Below are 21,158 nucleotides of genomic sequence, written 5' to 3' on the forward strand. Positions count from 1 at the left end.
CATCAGAAGATCGATGATTGCTGTTAATTTACACAAGTAAGTAAGCTGTAATAAAACTATATTTGTAATTCCGCGGTTTCACCAAGTCGAATAATCCCAAGAAACGCGTATACTAATATCATATACTTATAATCATCGCCACCGCACGTGTGAGATTGAAAAGATCGACACGCACACGCGCCCATAGTCTACAGTGAGGACTTTCGTCGGACGCAAATATGTGGCCCCAGTACTGAAAGGGTTAATAAACCGAGATTTAGTACTCTACAAGTTCCGCGCGAAATTTGAACGCGAGAATCACTGAGGCCAACATGCTTTCGTACGTGAATACGGAGCACAACGTTGTCGCCAGGGGACGGAAGATGGATTTTACAGATAAATAATCGTCACATGCCAGCTGGTAGCGCGCGGAGCGCAGTGACGACTCATTCGCGAAATGGAATTGATAGCGGCCGCAATTACACGCGCAAATTGTAGCCGTCGGCTCGACCGCCGCGCCGCTCTGCGCCGCGTCTGTCCATAAAACGACAATGTACTCCGGCCGGCAGAAGCGTGCTCGGTACACGCTAAAACGTTTTAGATCCGCGTCCAGAGATAACCTAACCTTCGTCATAGCTTACCGAGCACGCGCGCGCGCGCGCGAGGCTTTTCTTGTGCATATCCGCCTGCCAGCAGGCTATACTCGTTTCGGATGGAAACGATGTAACGGTAGGTCCGGGTTTTTTCTATCTCTGCACCGTGTTCGGCCGCTTAATTTCCCTACGACCGCATTTCCTCCCCGGAGTCGTCCGTTCCGTCCGTGCCCTTTGCCACCGTGCTCCAGATCCAGCAGATAGAACGGTGGCCGGCGCGCCGTCTCATTGTCGCCGTCGCACCTACGCCGACGGGATGGCCGAACGTGCCGGACCGGCTCAACGATTAATGAACGAGGAAATCGTTGCTCCGCTACCGTGCAACCGGTTCACCGTGTGTGCCACTTAGGCCTCCGAGGGGCGCGTGGATTTAATTAAAGATGAATAATTAGCATCCGGAACGATCCGGCTCATCGTATGGTTAAAAGTAACCTTGATTGACATACACGTCGAAACGATGAAGAAGAGTAACGATCCGTATTATCCGCGCGAAACACGGTTGCGATAAGTCTACGTTCGATGAATAGGTATCATTAGTTTGTATCAGTGATCGAACGTGTGGTTACTTCAAGTAGTATTTTTAGAGTTGAACTCCTCTCTTCAGGGATCTGTGAAATAAGCTTCTGAAGGAAGGAATTCTTTATTAGCGCGTCGACGCGGGAACTTAGAGAGATTCGTGTAGCATTATTATCATAACAAAGTAAAGTGGTATTAGAATCAGTTATTAATGCTTTGGCATCATAGTTCCTGAGTTATACTAGTGTTTAGTTACTCATATTACTAACATTTTAATTCGATATCAGTTTCCTTCTTGTAATTGTTTTCTAGTCATTTGGATCACCAGCTGTTAACTACCACGCGTTAACAGTCAACACAGCTGAGGTCAACGTATAATTAATTACGGTTCGATTTCATGCTACTGGTACTGGATCTTCTCGCCCAAAACGAATGTTTCACCGAACTCGACTGCAGCTTTGTCCTTTGCCTGCCTTCTGCCATCGAAGCATCCTAAATCAATCGTTCCCACCCACTCCTGTCGCTCGTGCTCCGCAGAGGTCCGCGATCACGCAACCATCGGGAATCGATAATAGCGACGCGATCGTAAAAACGCGTATCGTTCCGCCGCGAAATCTCGTTTGGAACCGGTGACGCAACCGTCCTGTAAGAGGCTCGTAAACGTTGCCGGACAATGCGTCGGGAATGCCGGCCGCGGGACATGACACTTTCCAGCCAGAAAACCAGACTACCGGCGTGCACCGTGTCCATCCTGCAAACTGGCGAATTATTCAAACGAGGCTGGCCGGGGAGAACCCACGGCGTTCGCAAACCGCGCGTTCCCGTTGCCTCGCCGCGACCGGCTCGCTCAATTTCCCAGCTGTCCTTTTTCTTGTCGTCCGTTCGCGCAGAAAACACGCGCGCGCCCCGCCTTGGCCACCTCGAATGAGCAGTTTTCCGCCGCTATATTTCCCCTTTTTTCCTGTTAGAAACACGTGTGGTGATCGCTATTGCGAATAAATGATTTTCCGCTTGGATTCTTTTTCATTTTTTCTTCTCCCGAAGCACGCGCCCCGCTGCAACCATTTCGAACTCGGGATTCTTTGGTTTTACGCTGTTTTTCTTAGCGGAAAACCTGCACGAACACGGATTATACGATTGATTTTTGTCTTCACTGTTATTTTGCTTAAGAAGAGACGATCTCTCCAGTGTCTTATCGCAAACTTAATCAGTTCTTATGGGTTGAATACGAAACGTTCCGCAAGATCTTTTACATTTCTTGCTTCGGTCCTTCGATTCTTCGAGAGATCCTCTTCTCTTCCTTTGTATTGGAAAGCGCCACAGCGGCTCCGTTAAGGCTTTCCATTATTCCCGTCTATCCACCAGATAACGCGAAGCCGGCAGCCGTGAATGCATGATTTCCTTCATCGACGTTTCTTTCCCCTTAGAAGCGTGGAACGCGCGCGCGCAGCTGGGCCGCGTCGAATGCGTAATTTTCCGCGGGAACAAAAGGTCCCGAGCAAAGGTGAAGCACGCGCGAGCCGAATGCGTGATCCCCGCGGCGCGGCGATTCCGTGCAGACCGCGTCGAAAGTGAAAGATTCGACCAGGCGTGTCCTCGAGGGACCAATTATCCTGGGCGTAGCAATAATTAGCCGCGGCCGTTTCACGGAAAACACTCGATTATGCGCAGGCGTGCCCGCGGACGGAAATGGATTGCGTTTCAAAGAGTTTCGCGTCTCGGTTTTATTATGCGTATCAGAATTTTACGACGGAATTAATTATTCCTAGTGTGCTGTCGGGGCGTGGCCATTTTGAGGAAACCGCTGGCGTTCGTATTAAAGCGTGTACACTCCACCTCCACGGAAAACGAGTGGAAAGGGGGGAGAGAAAAGGGAAAGAAAAGAAGTAGCCTGTGAGAGCATCCCCACATTAGTACCCACCAATTTCATCTCGGACTGCCAATCCAACCTTGTCGCCACACATCGCAAGCAAGTATGTGTGTAGAACAATAAAAGTGTTGCATAACAGAGTCCAATTCGGAGTTTCAACTATAAACAATTAACTCTAAACGTACCGGCACTTTATATTCCGATCGTAACCGGTCATACGACTGGTTATACAATAAAGATAAGCAAATGAAACGATAATTTATTTTTCAATGAAAACAAACGAAAGGAACGACGAAAATTGAAAATCTGATTAATCGAACAATGTTAGAACTGACATAAAGTGAAATGGTCGAACATTGAATTTTCAACGAAATTTGAAAACCGGTTGTTCGACCGGTTGCGGTGCGTTTAGTGTTAAAAATAACTAACAGCTCGTCGACGGTTCGGAGCGGCATCAGCGTCGGCTAAGTAGGCTACTATTCCACCGATCGGGACCTGCGGATTTTATTGTCGTCCGGTTCGATGTTCGCGAGCAGACCTAACCGTCTCGCGACGAGCAGGGGACGCGCAAGCGAGGGCTGGCGCGAGCGCGAACGCGCAACCGGCGGCCGTTAAGGGCGTCTCGAAGTGCCACTTCTTTGTAATTACACCCAGTAAATCGTTTCACGCGGGACCATTACACGGTGATCCTTTACAGCGGTTAGATAATAACCACGTGCGATTCCGCGTTAAAAACGATCGGCCGCGGCCGTTCCTTCGGCTTTTCGTTCCTTTTTCCCTCTTTGTCTTTCTTCCTTCCCTGGTTTTTCCACTTTGCTTTTCCGTCCCCCCGTTTGCTCCTTTTTTCATTCTACGAGCGAGTGCGTTTCGGTGTCGCTGGACGACACCGTCGGGCGGAAACGTTCGATAATGATTACGATCGTTTGGAAGATACAGCTCGCGCAATGCGACGTGAAAAATGACCGACGAAGCCATTGGAAAATCGCCGTGCGGTCGTTGGTGGCCGGACTCGTCCCGTCAGTTTGTCCCGGCACTAATTTGAATAATTTCCCGGCCTGCTCGGTAAACACGACATTCTGATAATCCGCTGTCGCCGGTGACTCTTAGTAACTGTCCGGCCGGGATGCGCGCCAGCCACGATGTATTCTCGGTCTCTGAACCTCCCGTAATTTCAACGCCCCGCGATTCATCATCCGCGCCACTTTTACGAGTCGAGTTACCCGAGCATTTGTTCTTCGCCGGATTTTCACTTAGTACATTGATCGATGCGTTGCTCGTGTAAGTAGGAACACAGGCAACAAGATTCTTCGGCTACCGTGATGATATCCAATTCACTCGGGATCTATCGGTTACAAGCTACCAGTGTCTGTTTTAATTAAACGCTTTGGTTTAGTTCGACATGATTGTTGTTTAATCGCTGATAACGGTGAAATTTATAGCACTTTTGTAACGCGCGATACTAACTACGATGATCGTTATCGGAAATACCGCGCTACGGTATTTTATTTAATCTCTGCCGAGCGCATCGTTCCGAACTATTCGGATTCCGAGGCCGTAAATTAGGTGCTCGTGTTCTTTGGTGCTCGCACAAGCGAGTTAGCACCCGAAAAACCGGTCGAACGGCGTGGAAACACGGTTTCCCGTCCGGCCACTGAAATTTCGAGATAATCAGCCACTTTGTAAGGAAAGCACGATCCTCGAGGTGGTTCATTGTCTTACCAGACACTCAGAAAGTGTCACTCCCTTTTCCGCCCGTGTTGTGGCGACCGGCCTCGCCTGTGATTCTATTACAAGATGTCTTCGCATCAGCCGATTCAACGGTCCTCGTCGCGACGCGCGTGGATTTCTTTTATTCTATTCGCGACTAAGAAACTTCATATCTGAATTCCTCGACGAAATATCTCGCCGATGAATGCAAGATTATTACCGTAATGCATAAAGAAACTATACTCTGATTTATGAAAGAAATGCCTTTGGAGGTTGACCCAACGTATTCACGCCTCGTTGACTAATCGAAATTTTTTATTACCAATTGGTAAAGTGCATACTTCGCAACGTGAATGCATCATCTAACAATTCTTCTCGTCTTCGAGCTAATTCAGCGCATTTTCCCGTGGAAGCAATTCTACGGTTGAGAACCGCCGTCACAATTCGTATCCGTCTAGCGTTTATCTCCGCATGACCGACGTCGCCCAGGAGACGATATATTCCGTCGCGGACGCAAAATATAATTCATCGGCTGCGGCCGTCGTTGATATACTCGCGCCTGATGGCCGGCGCGCCGGGTAACGTATGGGTTTCGTGGATTTTCCGGTTTCGAGCGGCCGCGTGGTGACGAGGAAGGAAACAGGAAATGTCGTTGTCGGGTACGTTGCACGTGAGCTGTACGCGCGATGAAAACCAGCCGCTTTATCGGCCGGCTGCGACGGAAGGGAGGCGAAAGGTCGGGGAGCTCGGGCCGCTCGCTCGTTTTTCAGCGTTCGTCGCGCGCTTCCACGTAGTGATTTTCGGTGACGGGGTTTAGTCTTCCGTCCGCGTGAGCAGCGTGTCCTTCAAGCACACGCCGGTTTGGCCTAACGAGACGAATCCGTTAAAGGCGGAATTTCGAGGCTATAACCGCCGAACACTCGAATCGGTTCGTACGTACTTTATTATAAGAATTACGAGAGGTTTTATCGAGATTTCAGTTGATTTATAACTTAGAATGTACTAGTTAACTGCGTTCGATGAGTGTACGTGTCATCTTTTATCGTAAATACTTAGTTGTTTAAGGATGAAGTGTATAGTTTTTTAAAGGAAGGTGTAATTGTTCGAATATATTGTAGTTTCGAGGTTCTACAATTAATTGGTTAACGAATTAAGTTTAATTGTTTCTTAGTAAGGTACTTTTAGTCTTTTTATATTTGCGAGAAGATAGTTGCGATCATTTTGATCCTTCGGTGGTTTTAGCGTTGATACAAAATAAATACGTTGGTAAAAGTTTAGAAGTAAGAACTGTTTAAGAACAATTGAATCGGGAATAGAGAATTCGGATAAAGAATGGTAAATTAAGAAGCAGTTTGTGAACTGAACGTATGTATTAGTTTGATTTGTGAAACGTGAAAGAGAAAGAGGATGTGAACACGGTCTCCTCTGATTTCTGTTTCAGAAACGGGACACAAAGGACAACGAAATAACAAGTGAGTACCATTTCCATAGTACAAAGGGATTAGTCATTTGAATGCAGAATCGTTTCCCCGTGAAGTCGGTGGAAATATTTTAAGATGCTCTTAGTCATTGGCGTTCCCTTGTTAACAAGTGGTTTACATTGGAATGCACTTGAAGCGACGACCGGGGATTCTGATGAATATTCTCGTTGATCTACGTAAATCTAAAGTTTAAGTGAACCGTAATTATAGATATTACTCGAGAAAACAATTAAGAATCCTAAACGATCATTGGAAGAAACGATTCTGAGCTCACCGATGATTCACGGCAATGTATAACGTTCGAATTACACGTTACTCAATTCCTTCAATCAAACAAAAATCCTTCGTATTCAACACAAACGTGGAAAGACCGATAACTGGACGCAATCAAAAAATTTTTCATTGCCTTCACCATCTTGTATATTTTGCACTCTGAAACCTTTAGCTTGCTTAAGTGCCTTGTTAAAAGAAGCAACCTCATTTACTCTAATACAGACCAACCTCGCATTCCTCTTACATATACGTCGAATATAATACTGGAATCTCATTTTAAAACACAAAGACTTCTAATTAAAGGATCGCTTTTAATCGAAAATTGCTGTTCTGCAAACCCCTGTAACATTGTAATAAGAAATCGTACAACATTCCACATGGGTTTACTATAAAGTATAAAGCTTCTACTTTCGGCCTGGCGTTCGACGTATTAACTCGCACGGGTCACGGATGACCCACAACGGTCCGAGGACGGTAATTACACGCGTCCCGACGATACCGTGAATTATTACGCGATAACGTGGGCCCGGAACAGTGAAAGTATCAGCCGACCCAATCGGCAAAGTTCAACGTGGTCATCGGTGATAGACGCGTCGGACATGACCCACGGCGGAACGAGCGTGGAACGCCCGGTAATTGCTTGGAACAGGGCTGATACCGTGAAACGCGCCGGGACAACGTATCGTCCGGGCGAAAACGCGTCAGGGCCCCTGATTAGAAAGTATATGTACCTATACGCGGCGCGGGTCAACGCGCAACCTGGAAACAAGTTACATTGGCTCGCCCCGCGGGTCATCAATTGTAACTGTACATACGTTTCAACCCGGTGAAACGATAAAGCGCGGACCGCGTGTTCCCGTGGACAGGGAATCAAACGTATAATTCGATCGAACCTTAATTGACCGGCCGGAACCGTCGCGAATGATGAATGATCGCCGCTGTTTAATTGATTCAAATGGACGGCGACGGTTATGGAAACGGTAATACGACAAGCACCATTTCAAATGAGAATTATGAAATATCTTGCGCTGATCGATTCTGCCAACACTCCGGTTTCCTTCGATTCCGCTTCGTCTAATACTTCAGCGACTCTTTTTCTCCGGCAATGTGTAATCAGTTCGAGAATTGTGAAATGTAATTATCTCGATTGTAAAATATGGGATTTGTATAGTGACACTGTAACTGGTAATGGTTAGTTTAATGGTTCAACACTCTGCAATTGAGAAATGAGTTATAGCCATTTGGTTTGATGAAATTATAAAATTTGATATTGAATATCAAATTTAATTAGATGTGAGAAATATTGAAGTAGAATAGTTTAGTCTTTGATTTGAATATTACTTCTGTTTAATACGGTCGACAATTGCATTAATATTTCTTTGTGAAATGATGAATGTATAATCAATCTTTCGAGTGCGAAGGGTTAATGATGTGAATTCTCTTTTCTAATTAGCAAATGTACAGGTCTGCGACTGTAGTGTGCGATTCGGAACACCCTGTACGAGAGGATTGTAATTACGGCGACGTATAATTTGCGACCGCGGGTCGCGTCACCGTTTCCACGCGACAGACCGAAATAGTTTCGGCGAAAGGGCGCGACACCATTAACGCGATTCACGGAAGATGTTCCGGGAACGCGATCAGGGAGCCAAAACCGCTCGTTCCTCGCGTAAGATCGATCGCCCGTCTCGTTTTTATCGTTTCGTCGCGTGGTAATGAGTGCTGCCTCTGTAATGGCTCGCTGCATTAACATCGCGCGCGCGCGTTCATCATGTCGAGGAGGCCACGTCGTTCTCGACATTATCCAAACATGTCATCATTATTTCGATTTCCTCGAAATTCCTCTCGGCAACGTTTCATTTTTATCGTCATCATTATCAATACAGTGTCTACAACTCATTAATATCGGAGTCATCATTAATCCTTTACCTTCAAATAAAGTGTCAGACTCACGGTGAAGATTCGAACAGAATTTAACAGGCATGAATACTAATCGATTCTCTTGAATACGAATTAAATATTATTCTCCTGTTATCAATTATACTTTGAAGCAAAGATTGATGTAGAATACGCCTATAATTTTATTCTTCTTCTTAATAAACTATTAATAACAAAGTAGCTGTATCGATCATAGTTGAGAAATAATTCGTAGGACAAGGCGTTAATATCAGTACGAAAATAAAAGAGAACCTCGAATGCATCATCGATCAGAGACCATTCCGATCGATAACGAACCTATTCCATAAATTAATACGATAATTGGATAAAAGTAATAATTACACCACGATTATTAATACGGATCTATTCTTTTATAGAATTATGCGTGTATAATGGAAGGGAGGTGCTTCACGAATTTATCTAGGATGAAAAGATCATCGAGTTCAACCGCGGAGTTCGTTTGAAGCGCGAGTCGATTAACCGCCTGCAGAAGTTTAATAATGAACCGGTCGATCTTTCTCACTGGCGTATCGCGAGAAATCGCGGATATATTTCTCGGGCTAATTGTAGATTTTTCGCGGGGCGCCGGGATAGGTCGTCTGCGAACGCGAGACGCGTGTGGTGCATTTGAATTGCAACAGCCCGTAAGCACCGTAATAAAACTAATTAAAAGTAATTGCGAACTGTAACAAAAGGGAATAAATAATCGTCCAGGTTGGCGCGGCAATCTAAGCGTAGTCGGACTCGGAAAATAGGAATACTAATTAGAATGGGGTAAACGGCGATTGGACGTTAAATGGCGAGCTGGAATCGGCATTTAAAACAATTCCTCGTCTATACGGCTGTGTGACGACACCGTAACACAGTATCTGTCCGTTCCATTCTTACAGCGGACGGTGTGCACGTTTACGACACCATTCTCTACGCCATCGAAACGATTTCATTCGTTTCCCCTCATCCGACCGAGTCAAATGAATTTTCATTTCGCTCGTTCACCCGTCGTGCCCCCGCGTTTCGCCATAGGAAAAGCTGCATTTTCAAGAACAGCTTTTCTCCAAGCAAACGTCGCGTAACTTATTTTTAACACACCACTAATCACCCTTTTGCTCGCTCGATTATATTACTACGCCACCGTACATGGTAATTAACATCGTTATGGAATATATATTACATTTGTAAAAAGATTCCCGTATAACCAGGATTATATTTGTCTCGCACAGTGGCTTCCCGTTCGTATCTATTATTGTCTGCGGCAATTAACACTGTTGTAGAATGCTTTATTGCTTTTGTAGAACAATCCAGAGCTACCTGAATTTCATTCCTTTACGGTACAGTGCCTTCACTCCGAGTGTATTGTTCGAGCACAATCCGCGGTTCTGAACGAGATTTTCAGAGAATGATCGTTAACCGGTTACTTTGAAAATTAATCGACCACTAAGTAAACCAGATGTCACACGAGAGAATATTAGAAATGTTTAAGCACAAGGAATATAACGCGCTACAATCGTTTTAAATATCCAAACAACGTTGACGAACTTCAATCTGCAAATACTTCACATACATCCCTTGTTTCCATGTTTCATCTCAGCTCAGACAGTCACACATCAAAACACGTTCGCCACATCGCCGATCCCGAAATAAATGCTCGTTCGAGCCCGCTCACGTTCCATCGCGTCTCTAATAACCGTACATTCGCGGGGACGATCGACACCTTCTCCGATCCGCGATCAGGCTCGAGATCGAAGCAGCCCCGTCGAAATTTCGCGGACAAAAAGCCGGCGTCCAGTAATGCCGGAGTGATCGAACACGATCGTGCGCTCGTGCCCGGTATTTTTTCGGCAGGCGGCGATGATCTCTTCTTGCTCGGTGCTCGCGCGGAAAAGTGTTAAAAAGCGGTGTACCGTGCGTACAGGCGGCGGTACATGGCCGGCGCGTCTTGTACGGCCGCTTTTTCTTGCGCGGTTCACCGTGGAACCGCAGGAATCCCGCGATGAAATTGGAGAACGGAAGGTGCTGCAGGCGAAGAAATCGAACGCGGCGGGAAAAAAGAGGGCGCGGAAGGGAACAAGGAACAGGGAACGATCGGCGCACGAACATTGTACGCTGAAATTCAATTTTCTCGATCGACAAATAAACGACGGACCGCTGACACGCAGCACGAGTCCGTGGGCTCGCGTGATGCCAACTGCCCCGCGGTCTCCGCGTTCTTGTTTTTTGGCAGCCGCGCGGAATGGGATCACGCAAGACGGGTCGCGCCTACGCCCGAACGCTAATTACGGTTTTCGTCGGAAATCCCCGTGCCGACGCGCAAATCGAGATTGATTCCATTAACCTCGCGCCTCGTAATAACGCGTCAGACTCGTGCTGAAGATTTTAACCGTGTGATTTATTTCTCTGCCATGATCGATACAACTACTTCGTCATTGATGATCTACCGAGAAAAAGAGAAGAGTTCTATTGTCCGTGTTTCGTGTGCAGTAGAGTAATCGATAACGGAAGAATAATGTTTAATTTGAATACGGAAGGATTGAGTAATATTGATGCTTGCGAGAGGTTATTCTAGAGGTATTTCTAATCTTCAACGCTTCTTGTATGTATTGCATCGAAGAAATTCAATTATTTTGATGTGTGTTTTTATAGGAGACCGTAACGCATGTAGCACGCAGGTTTATTTGATATTGTATTTTTTCATTTTGTGTATTTTGCTTTTAATTGTCTTCGAATCGCGTGATACGAGTGAAACGATTGATGCGCGAGAGAAATGTGCAATTACTTCTGTTACGGCTGTGCTTCCTCTTCCTTCGCAACGTTGATCGTTTTCATTTTTAAACGCTGGAATGTGGTGTAATTTGTAGCATCGGCGAGTTACTTCTCACATTCTGTATTGTCGGTTATTGATGACACGCAGAGTACGGTGAAGTTACTTTAGTAGTCACGGGTGCGTTTGAACGTGACGCCAGCGAGCAACTGTCCCGTCCCAGAGCAAAGTTCCCTTTTGCGCCGTGTTCATATCGTGTTCATACGACTACCAGGTTCATGTCATATTTGTACTGTTCTCGTGTTCTACTCATAATGTCCTTGTTCAGCTCTCTGTACCCTGCTTGTACCTTGCTTCTTGTACCGTCCATGCGTCTCCCTGGTTTTCTGTTCCTTTTTCGTATCGTCCCAGCGTTTCCTCGCTACACATTCCTGCCTTCGGGTACCATTTTTATACCGTTCCCTGTTTTATTCGCGCGGTACGATCTTCTTTTTTTTAGCGCAGCCGTACAAACCGACATAAAAGAGAATTCCGAGAACATTCTGCACATCAGAGCCAAGAAAGGAAAAATGATTCTGATCGGTGAATCGATTGCGATCTGAAAATCACGATTTCTTACAGCGACTTTCTTCAACAAGTCAAACCAGTCATCTAAAAGAACACAGTATCCCTAAATCTAAAGTACAATAGATTCAAAGCTACTTCGACACCACTTAGCGTGTATCCTTCAGAGTCCTCCAACATTATCACCTTCGTTCGTCACAGACAAAAACACTATTCTCTCGCAAACAAACACGTATACCAATAACACTAACTTCAGAAAGGTCATCCTCACCATCGAAGCTCGCATTAACTTATTGCACACTTTCTTCAGCAACTGTGCTTAATGAAACTAATTTCTCATTAATAATTTCGTAGGAAAATAAAAAATTTAGTACTCTACATCAACGTTAGCTCCAAAGGTTAACGACCAGAAATAGGAAAGTAATATTTAACGTACACTCGAGGAAGGTACCATTTAAATTCGTCGAATTCAGTTTGAAATTCTCACCGCGAGTGCAACGCGATATTACAGAATAATGGGTTAACTTCGAATCTCGTACATTCTTCTCCTCGATCAGACCTCCGCAGTTTCCATCGGACCATCCTCCGCCAGCGCCGGACAAGCGCTCCGCGGCGTTAACCCTCTCACCTAGCTTCACCTCTCGGCCGGAATCCGTCGATCGCTTCTCGTTTCTCGTAGTCACGAAGTACATAACGCATGGGTAGGGTGTTCGTCGTTGAACTTCATCGGGGAGCGTCGAACCTGGTCCCCCCGTCAAGAGAAGATCCTCTCGCGGCCGCCTCAAAAACAGTTTCAATAAAGCCTTGCCAAGGTCGGGTTGGCTGTCGGTCGCGGGCGGCGCGGCGCGGCGGTGCCTAGGAAGGATCCCGTGGCCGGGCCGCGATCCTGTCAGCGAAAATGAAACCTCGGTTAACCGGTGGTTAACCGGTGGACCCCGGCGCGCAATCATGCTCCTCGCAGATTGTCCTTGGATAAAATCTTGCGCGGACCCCGCGCCGCCCGTTTCGAACCCTCGTCACCGGCTAATGGGGCCCGAAGGGGGCGTGCGGGCAGGACGCGCACGGAGGGACAGCGAGGAGGCAAGGAGAAAAGGGATATGCGTACAGCGAGAGATGGAGAGAGGGAGGGAGGCTCGATCGAACCGTCGAGTTATGCAAATACGGAAATTAATCTCTATCTCTAGGCGGGGTTCGAGTCGCGCAATTTGCTGCTCGTTACAATGTTACATGTTAATACCAGCCGGTTCGAAGTAATTATTCTGGCACCGTGGTTCGGGTGTCTGGGAGACTCGTCGTCCATCCAGTCACGAGAAGATGAAGGGATAGACGGGAGACGCACGGAGAAAGGGAGGTAGAAGGTGGAGTTCGCTGGCACGAACCTGCGCCAGCGAAATTTCGCTATGCACGCCTGCCCTTAAGCTAGGTGTCCGTTCGAGAGTGAAGCCGAGAGAGCGAAGCTACTCTCGCGAATGGATGCTGCGTCCTGGGAGCGACTACCTGAGAACAGACTTGGGAGCAGCTCGCGATGCTTTTAGGGTACGCGTCCGATGGAGGGTGGAACTGTCATGAACTGCTGCTGAAAGTTCTCGATGGGATACCGCTTTGGGAGTGTTAACGCGTTTAATAATGAAACGGTGATTTTTGGTTTAGTATTCCGCTTGTGAGAAGCGGTTTAAAAAGGTATACTTCGTATTTTTTTGTTCTGGAATGGACAGCTAGCTTTAGAGACGCGAAGCGGATCGAGCGAAAGAGAATCAGGAAGAAGATCGATCGCGAAATGCATGCAGAAAAAGTGACGCAATGTGAAAACAGGGAAGCTAAGGATTCTGCCAGTCCTAATTTCCTTCACGCTTCGGTCAACCCTCTCCTGAGAACTGGAATCGATATGCCAGAGGGCCCGGAGCTGGAGTTGGCCACGGGCAGCCTCGTTCGTCGCTTGTTTGCCAGTGTGGCCATCAATTTACAACTCGTTCGCTGTCTGTTTATCGATCGCCCTCATTTATCAGGCTCTCCGGCGAGCGGAGAGTAATTAGCGCGTCGAAGTACCGGTAATTCATTTATTCCCGGCCGCCTCCCATCGGGCGCTGATTTTTCTTACGCGGCCGACGGCCGGGCAACGTGTTTGTTTAAGCTCGCCGTTGTCATTTATTCGTCGGTGACGAAACCGGGAACATTGGGAAACCGATAAGACCGGCACTCCTTTTCAGTGAGATACAGACTCGTTACATTAGGAAGGTTATAAATTAAGGTAGATTAACATCCTGCGCATTGTGATTCGTGTCTAGAATTACGAGAGTTACCTTATTAAGCAATGTTTCTTGACACTTGCTGATTACGAGTATTTCATATCCACGAACGCGGAATATTTCCTTTCTTCTCTTTTTGTTCGTGAATGATCGTCAGCTATATTAAAGAATAATACCAGTAACAATGACGGCGATGATAATAAAAGTAATTTAGGTGTACGTCGACAATCGGGACACTTTTACTAATTTATTCCAATTTTTATAGAGCCGGGGGTGGTGACTTATGGATCGAGTCACGCAATAAATTCACGTTCTAATCCAATAACGTTAAGAGTCGGTACTCGATTGTGTAAGAGGCCATGGATAGGAGTGAAATGGCTGACGCGCGAAATAAGCGACGGCACCCGGGGACGCGGCTACCTGCACGGGTACTTGGTTAGATTTAGGGCCAACGCCCAGACCCTGTCTCTCCCTTCGCCCTTTTTTTACACACGTGGACACGAGATGGGCCCCGCTGAGTAGCTGCAGCGATTTAGGCTGAGACGTTCCCCTCCCCATAGGCGTGACCAAAAAATTCGATGTCGACTTCCGATCTTTCGCTTCGTTGGATTCGATTCGACAGACTTTGAACAGAAGTTAGTTACGACATTCTAAATTCGTTTCGAAGTGTCATTAATTATGAACGTAATGCTGTTTTAATACGAATGGTCTGCCTCACTGTTTGACTGTAAGATTCTAAAGATAGATATCTATATTACTAAAAAGTATTTTGTTTCCAGATATGAAATATTTCTCTTCAAAGACTTTTAGTTCGGTTCGATAAATTCAATTTCATTTGAGAGAAATACAGTATCTGCTATACTTTGCGACGCGAGAGAAACTTCGATCGTTCAGTTGATCTTGCAATGAACGCAGCGCGATGGAACAGTTCACGTGCGAGAAGGAACTCAGCTGTTTTATATTACGCTCGTGTGCAAATGAAACGTAGCTTGTCGCGACTCGAATCATTAAACACCGGGGAGCAACTGAATTCGAACAATAGAATCCGCGGACTCGGCTGCGATCTTCGCTATCCTCAAACAGTAAATTATAGACGGTAGTCTAGAGATTCCGCCTCCCACCGTTTCTGCTCTCGCGAGAATCAAACAGCGTGGTTATTCAAAGTATAGATCTGCAGCGGACTACCGAAGAGCAGGGAGCAATTGGACTCGAATCCTCGTCGCAATCAGCGTAACTCCTACACACGGTACAACTCGCGCGGTTCCCACGTAGCGCGGCTCGATCTGCATACAGAATTCCATCAAAAGCTTGATCCACGGGTCACCCTCTCCCATGGTGCCCCATCGACGCGATCTCTGACCCCCGTCAGCCGGCTCGATGCATCTCACGCAAGAGCTGTTGCCGCTATCGAACTCGTAAAATGCAGGATCTAAGGTCGCTTGCTTTCTTGTTTTCGTCGATTCGTCGCAAACGTCGGTGAAGTTCTCATGGCACGCACTGTAATTTCCCTGTAAGTAGACCGAACGAATCTTTCGTTGCTTCCGCTGAATTCTATCTTCGTAACTTAACGCTTGCCAGTCTCATCGAAACCGAACAATAGAAAGAGGATTCTAAAACAGTTCCCTTGAGGTTCATCCTCTTATTCAGCCTTGCCTTCTTGATAAACACTTAATTCTACTTCGACACGCCCCGAAATCGCCCCAAATCAAGACACTCCTCTGAAAACAGCTCCAAATTCCAGCATACCTCCAGGCAAGCAGCCGAAAGTCTACCAGTTCCCAAACACGCCTCGAATCGGTCGTTCGCGTACGATCCGCGCCATCAGGCGCATAATTCCCAATAGAATCGAACAGGATCCCGCCACGCCTCTGCCTTAGGGGTCTGCGAGCGTGATCGGCGAACGTCAGCTTTTCGTTCGCGTCGTTGGTTTTTCAGCGCCGTGGTAGCCTCGAACGCGTCGCGCCGGTTCGCGTGAGCCCGTCGCGCCGGCCGAACCTTCGGATATCCACCCCTGCTTATCGTCTTGGTGCGGACGGATCCGTTTCTCCTCGGTATCGCGAGGCCGGCTGGCCGGGCCCTACGCCAATGCGAAGCGCGAAGGGAAGAGGCACGAAGCACGAAAAAGAGTTTGCCATCGGGCGAACACTTTCCGAGCGGCGAGCGGCGCACGGAGTTCCACGACCGCGTTTCGGGACAACAGCACGTCGGTGCCCAGGCAACATGGGGGCCCCCCGTCCTTGGTCCGTGTCAGTGGCATAGACCATACAGGGCCCGTTCAAGGTCGCGCCGAGCCGGCCCGAGCGGCTGCGAAGAAGCACGACGGGTCTGCAACGGCCGACCGCAGCCGACCACGTTCGAGTCTCGGCTTCGACCGGCCCCGTCGGCCACGGTGGTGGGGGACGCGCCGATGGAGGGTGTGGAAGGCCGCGGAGGGGCGGCTAGCCCGCCGTGGACAGAGAGGGGGACGACGGTGAGTCGATCGAGGGCCTCAGCCAAGTGTCATCCTATACCCGTGTGCCTGCCACGTCGTTTCGCAGCGTCTTAACGCACATTAATATACGCTCCCTCTCTTTCTTTCTTTCTTTCTTTCTATCTTTCCTTCCTCCTCTTTTCTCCCCTCTTTCTCCGTCGCCGTTCTTCCCCGTGTATACGCTAAGACGACACCCGCCTTCGCCGCGGTTTTCGTTTCTTTCTCGTCTTTCTTTCGCTTTCTTTCGCCTCCCTTCTCCTCTCTCCCCCGCTCGTCCCTTTTTTTCTCGTTTTCGGTATCTCCCTTGTCCGCCGTTCTTTTTGCCCGTTCTTTCGGTCGCTTCCCTCCTGTCCTCCGTCGTCTTCGCTCCTCGGCGTAATCTTCCACCGCGCACGATCGGCCGTTGCTCGTTCTTCGATCTTTCGGGGTTTCGATGTCCCTGCTCGGACGAACGAGTCGCGCGATATACCCGAGAGCGTTATTTAAAACCGAGACTCCCGCGATCGGCCTCGTTCTCCTCGCTCGCTCAGCCGCGCGAATTAAATGGACACCCCGTGGAGTGAGGTTTAGACGGAGCGTGATCGATCGGTACACGATTCGCGACGGTCTCGACGGGTCGATGACTCAGGATTCGGGGATTAGTGTAGCGGAAGATCCGAGTTGACGATTTTTCTGGCTAAATTGACTACGGGATCTGAGTTCTTTGGATCGAAGCGTTGTCGCCGAGGTTGTTAGGAACCGAACAACCATGGGGTATGTCCTTTGCTTCGCTGTGTCGCGCTGGTCCATGATCACGGTGTCGTTCCGATTGATCTAAAGGACGTCTGCAACGTGTGCGAAGACATTGTGCACTATGGACGGTACATTTATCCATCTATAATATCGAGAACAATCACAATCACGTTGGAATAGAAGAAACATCCTTGATTCAGAAACTGTTTCGAGCTGAACTACGTTTATCCCAGTATATACAGTATCAGTCGTTCAATTCTAATCCCAAAGTTTCTCGCTCTAGCCCGAGCAAATTCATTCGAGATACACCTCGAACCGTGGAACGATGAACCTGAAATTGTACGAGGGATATCGAATTCCACCAAATTCCATGAAGTTCACCGGCGATTCCGCAATCCAGGGATCACGGAATGGATCCGCGCGGCTTTCCGGGGGTTTACAGTTAAAGCGTGGCTCGGGCCCGGCCCTTTCGGTAGATTCCCGGATTTATAGCGGCCGGTTCCTCGGAACCTGCAATTTCAGGGTTCGGTGTCGGACGTAACCGGCGTTCGAGATACGACCTTCCTCGGCCAGAGATTACGGCAGAGCCGGCCGACTGATTTTAACAATCATCTTCTCCTCCTCCTCCTCCTTCTCCTCCTCCGCCTCGCTCTATCTTCCCCTTCTTCTCCTCCCTGTCCCTCTGTCTCTGGTTCCCTTGGTGGACCGGTGTGTTCGTGACCGTCTGATGTAACAGGTTTCGCCTGGCCGTGGCAACGAGCCACGGAGGAGCAAACACTGGACTCCAAGGTTATTTAATAACAGGAGAACCAATGGAAAGCAGTTAGCGGCATGCGATGCCGATTGAATCCTTTTCATCGCGATGATTAGACCTAGGGGGAGCACCAACAGACAGAGAGATAGAGAGGGGGGGGGGGGGGGGGGGGGGTAGAGAAAGATAGAACGCGGTTGAAGGATTTGCATTTCCTGTGTGTGAATCACGGGTCAGCCGATTGTTTCCTCCAGCAGAATTATCGAGCATCGGAAGAGGACACGATCATCGGTTCCCAGGCGTTTCTAAAAAGTGTCGGATAAAAATGATCGTATTACCAGCTCGTTTCGAGTATCTCCGTTCTAGGGGATTGGGCTTCTCTCGATCAGACACCTCGAAGTCCGCGCGGGCATACGGAACAGGTTCTCTGAACGTTAGATATGGTAATTTGTGTTTTAATTAATAGAGTGCTGCATTAATATGTATTAGAATTCTGAGAGGCCTGACAGCTTTTTGTGGGAAGCGTAGGAATTTTAATTTATAGAGGTATTTATTGCACTTGTTAAAACTGCTTAGCCGTATGTGCTGATTTCTAAGCAGATCGCGGAAGTTTATACCTCTGCACAGTCCTATAATACTGAAACTGTTATGTTGGATCGTAGTTAGCAGATCCGGTTCGTATAACCAGAAATTGTTACGCTACGATCGACGTGTGATGCCCGCCAAATTAATCTTGGGCACCTGGATCCGTCGGTAGAGCAGTGGTCGCGTGTTCGCGTTACGTTTTGTTCGAATCGAGAATTTTGTACGAGTCTGTCGTGTGATAGACTCGAAGATGATGCGTGATTGAGTTTTCCGAATGTTGTACGAGAACTCTATTTGTCGAACGCGTGTCGTGAACTATGGAAAGAACAGTTTTGTCGAATGCGTGTGTATGACTGTCTTGACGAATGCGGATGTCTAACTGACTTGTCGAATGCGGATGTATGACTGCCTTTTCGAATGCGGATGGATGACTTGCACAATGGCCGAAGCCGGGCCCCGGATCAACTGTCCCGAACGCTCGATCGTGTTTGCGCCCGTGTCATAAACCAGAACCGTGTATCGACGTGCCGCGGTCCTCGGTATCCCGAAAGGCCCCTTGTTCCACGACGGAACAGAAACCATCAGTGAAACCCCATTTTTATTAATATCCGCCATTGTGTCGCTTTATACTTAACTTCGTTAGAATCACTTTAACCAAAACCCTTCTGTAAAGACCATAAAAATTTGATACTAAGACTACCGAGCACTTGAATTAATTTTTAAACATTTTTTTCTAGAAACCATAGCAGTCTGTCGATGAGATATCAACTGAGTTATATTCTAATTCGTATATCAATAAATCAACTATTTTAATTATTTCTCGATTCGTATGCTTTCCATGACTGTGAAAGAAAAAATGAAGAATAGGTCATGTCGACCCATCTGGTAGTTCCAGTGTTAGAGCCACGAAAGAAATCAAGACAGAGGATTAATTTAAACTCCTGTACAGAAGCATTCCGAATTTTGCCGGATGCAGAATCTGCGATCCCCTTACCAGAACAATCGATCGCAAGTGTAAAGGAAAACCCAACGCCCCGACGTAGGGTACCGAGAAAATATCCCAGAGCCGCGGGTGAAAATATCCACGTCGCAGATGGCGAGCCGCCTGCGAGATACGGGGCGAGTGCAACTCGACGCCTGTCGGCGGAACGGCTGAACTTGATATGCAGGCGATTGCACGCCGGATTCCGTTAAATGGTGGCCGTCGACGGCCGGCGTGCCGGATGATTTTCACGGCGACGTGACGCGTCCTTCCGGTTCGCGCGGCCGACCGGCAGGCCGGCCGGTGGGCATCGATAAACGCGTCGTTAATGCAAAGTGAATCGGTAGCCGGAACACGCAAGTTGTCGCGGCGCGGAGGCAATGAGCGACGCTGTCACGTCGTCCGAGATAACGGGCCACCTGGCCAAATAGGCCTGGGCTGCATACGTGCGGTGCCACCGCCACGGGGCCCGGGGATCGATAAACGTTCGAGCCGTTTCGAGGCTAACGTCGATCCATATTCCATCGCTGGATCGTTCCACCGGCTCGAAACCCTTCCGTCCCCGTAACGAGACGCGTCGTTAGGATGCCACGTCGTTGCGCCGGGACGGAGGAAACGGAACGGGACTTTATGCAGAGAATTTTACCCGGGGGAACCGTTGAATCGGGAATCGATCCCGTGATCGATGGTTCTTCGCTGGATTTATGTTACGCGTTGGATCCTTTTTACGCTGGGAACTGTTTGTTCGGGAAGAAGAATTTCTTGGAAACGAAGAAAGAGGCTTCGAATACTTTAATTCGTTAACGCTGGATTCATACTGTACAGTTACATTACAGGTTAGTTACTTAGAGCTTCGAAAATAGACGACTAGCATGCGTATTCGCATAGCTGTGTTATTTAGAATTAACCCAAATATTTAGCAAGTAATGTTCATGAAGTTTAATGTGAGTCGAATTGACTCGTTTCGTAAATCTAGCGTCGAAGGATATATATTTACTTACAACGCTACAGAATACTTTGCTTGTGTTTCCTCTTCGAAGATGAAGGTTTGGCGATCAACGTTCCTGAATCAGTTATCGAGCGACGATTGGGAGAGCAACGACCAAACTTCGATTTGTCTTCTTTCGGCAATGCGATCGTAAATTCGGCACGTTCGGCGGTCGATAAAGCCGAGTTTAAGAGTTTGAAGGAGGGCCTCCGCGTTATCGGTCCCCTTTTTTTTCGCGACAACCGTTGGGAGGCAATTATGGTAATTCGGATGACTCGGGCCAGGCCGGCGGCGTATTTTCGGCGGCTACTTTAGTCCCAGCGATGCCCGGCCCGCTCTTTATCCGCGATAACGTTGCCCCGGTAATTGCTCGTCGTGGAAATAAAAATTTCCGCGCGCCGATCGCTCGTATCAGGCGATGCAAGTCGGTGTTCGAGCCGACGGCCGCGTTTCCGATCGAATTACAGCGAAACGAGAGCGACAACACCGCGAAATTGAAATTCAAGGACGCGTCTGGCGAACACTCGCGCGAGAAAGTGTGCCTCTTTGTTTCGCCGACGCGAATTCGCGATTCGTCCCGATACGCGCGTACGTAAGTAAGCACTTACACGAGCGTTCATTCGATTAAGAAAGCTGGCGAGCTGCCGCGGCCTGGCGGCATTAAT

The 21,158-nt window shown here is 47.9% G+C and overlaps 1 protein-coding gene across 5 annotated transcripts in view; it reads left to right on the plus strand.

Annotated features, from left to right (window-relative positions):
* Positions 1-21,158, plus strand: part of sano (CABIT domain-containing protein serrano) — a 232,343-nt gene that overhangs the window by 131,234 nt on the left and 79,951 nt on the right. Inside the window, exons 1-2 of one of the 5 annotated variants that reach the window (XM_031977957.2) lie at positions 5,564-5,653; positions 6,167-6,197. The exons of 2 other annotated variants lie outside the window; for them this stretch is intronic. The gene's annotated coding sequence lies outside the window, so the exon portion shown is untranslated. Of the gene's footprint in view, positions 1-5,563; positions 5,654-6,166; positions 6,198-20,319; positions 20,342-21,158 lie in introns of those variants that run through there. 2 more of the 5 variants (XR_012999083.1, XM_031977958.2) reach the window with 2 other exon arrangements.

This window comes from Nomia melanderi, chromosome 8 (assembly GCF_051020985.1).
Source record: "Nomia melanderi isolate GNS246 chromosome 8, iyNomMela1, whole genome shotgun sequence".
Classification (NCBI taxonomy): domain Eukaryota; kingdom Metazoa; phylum Arthropoda; class Insecta; order Hymenoptera; family Halictidae; genus Nomia; species Nomia melanderi.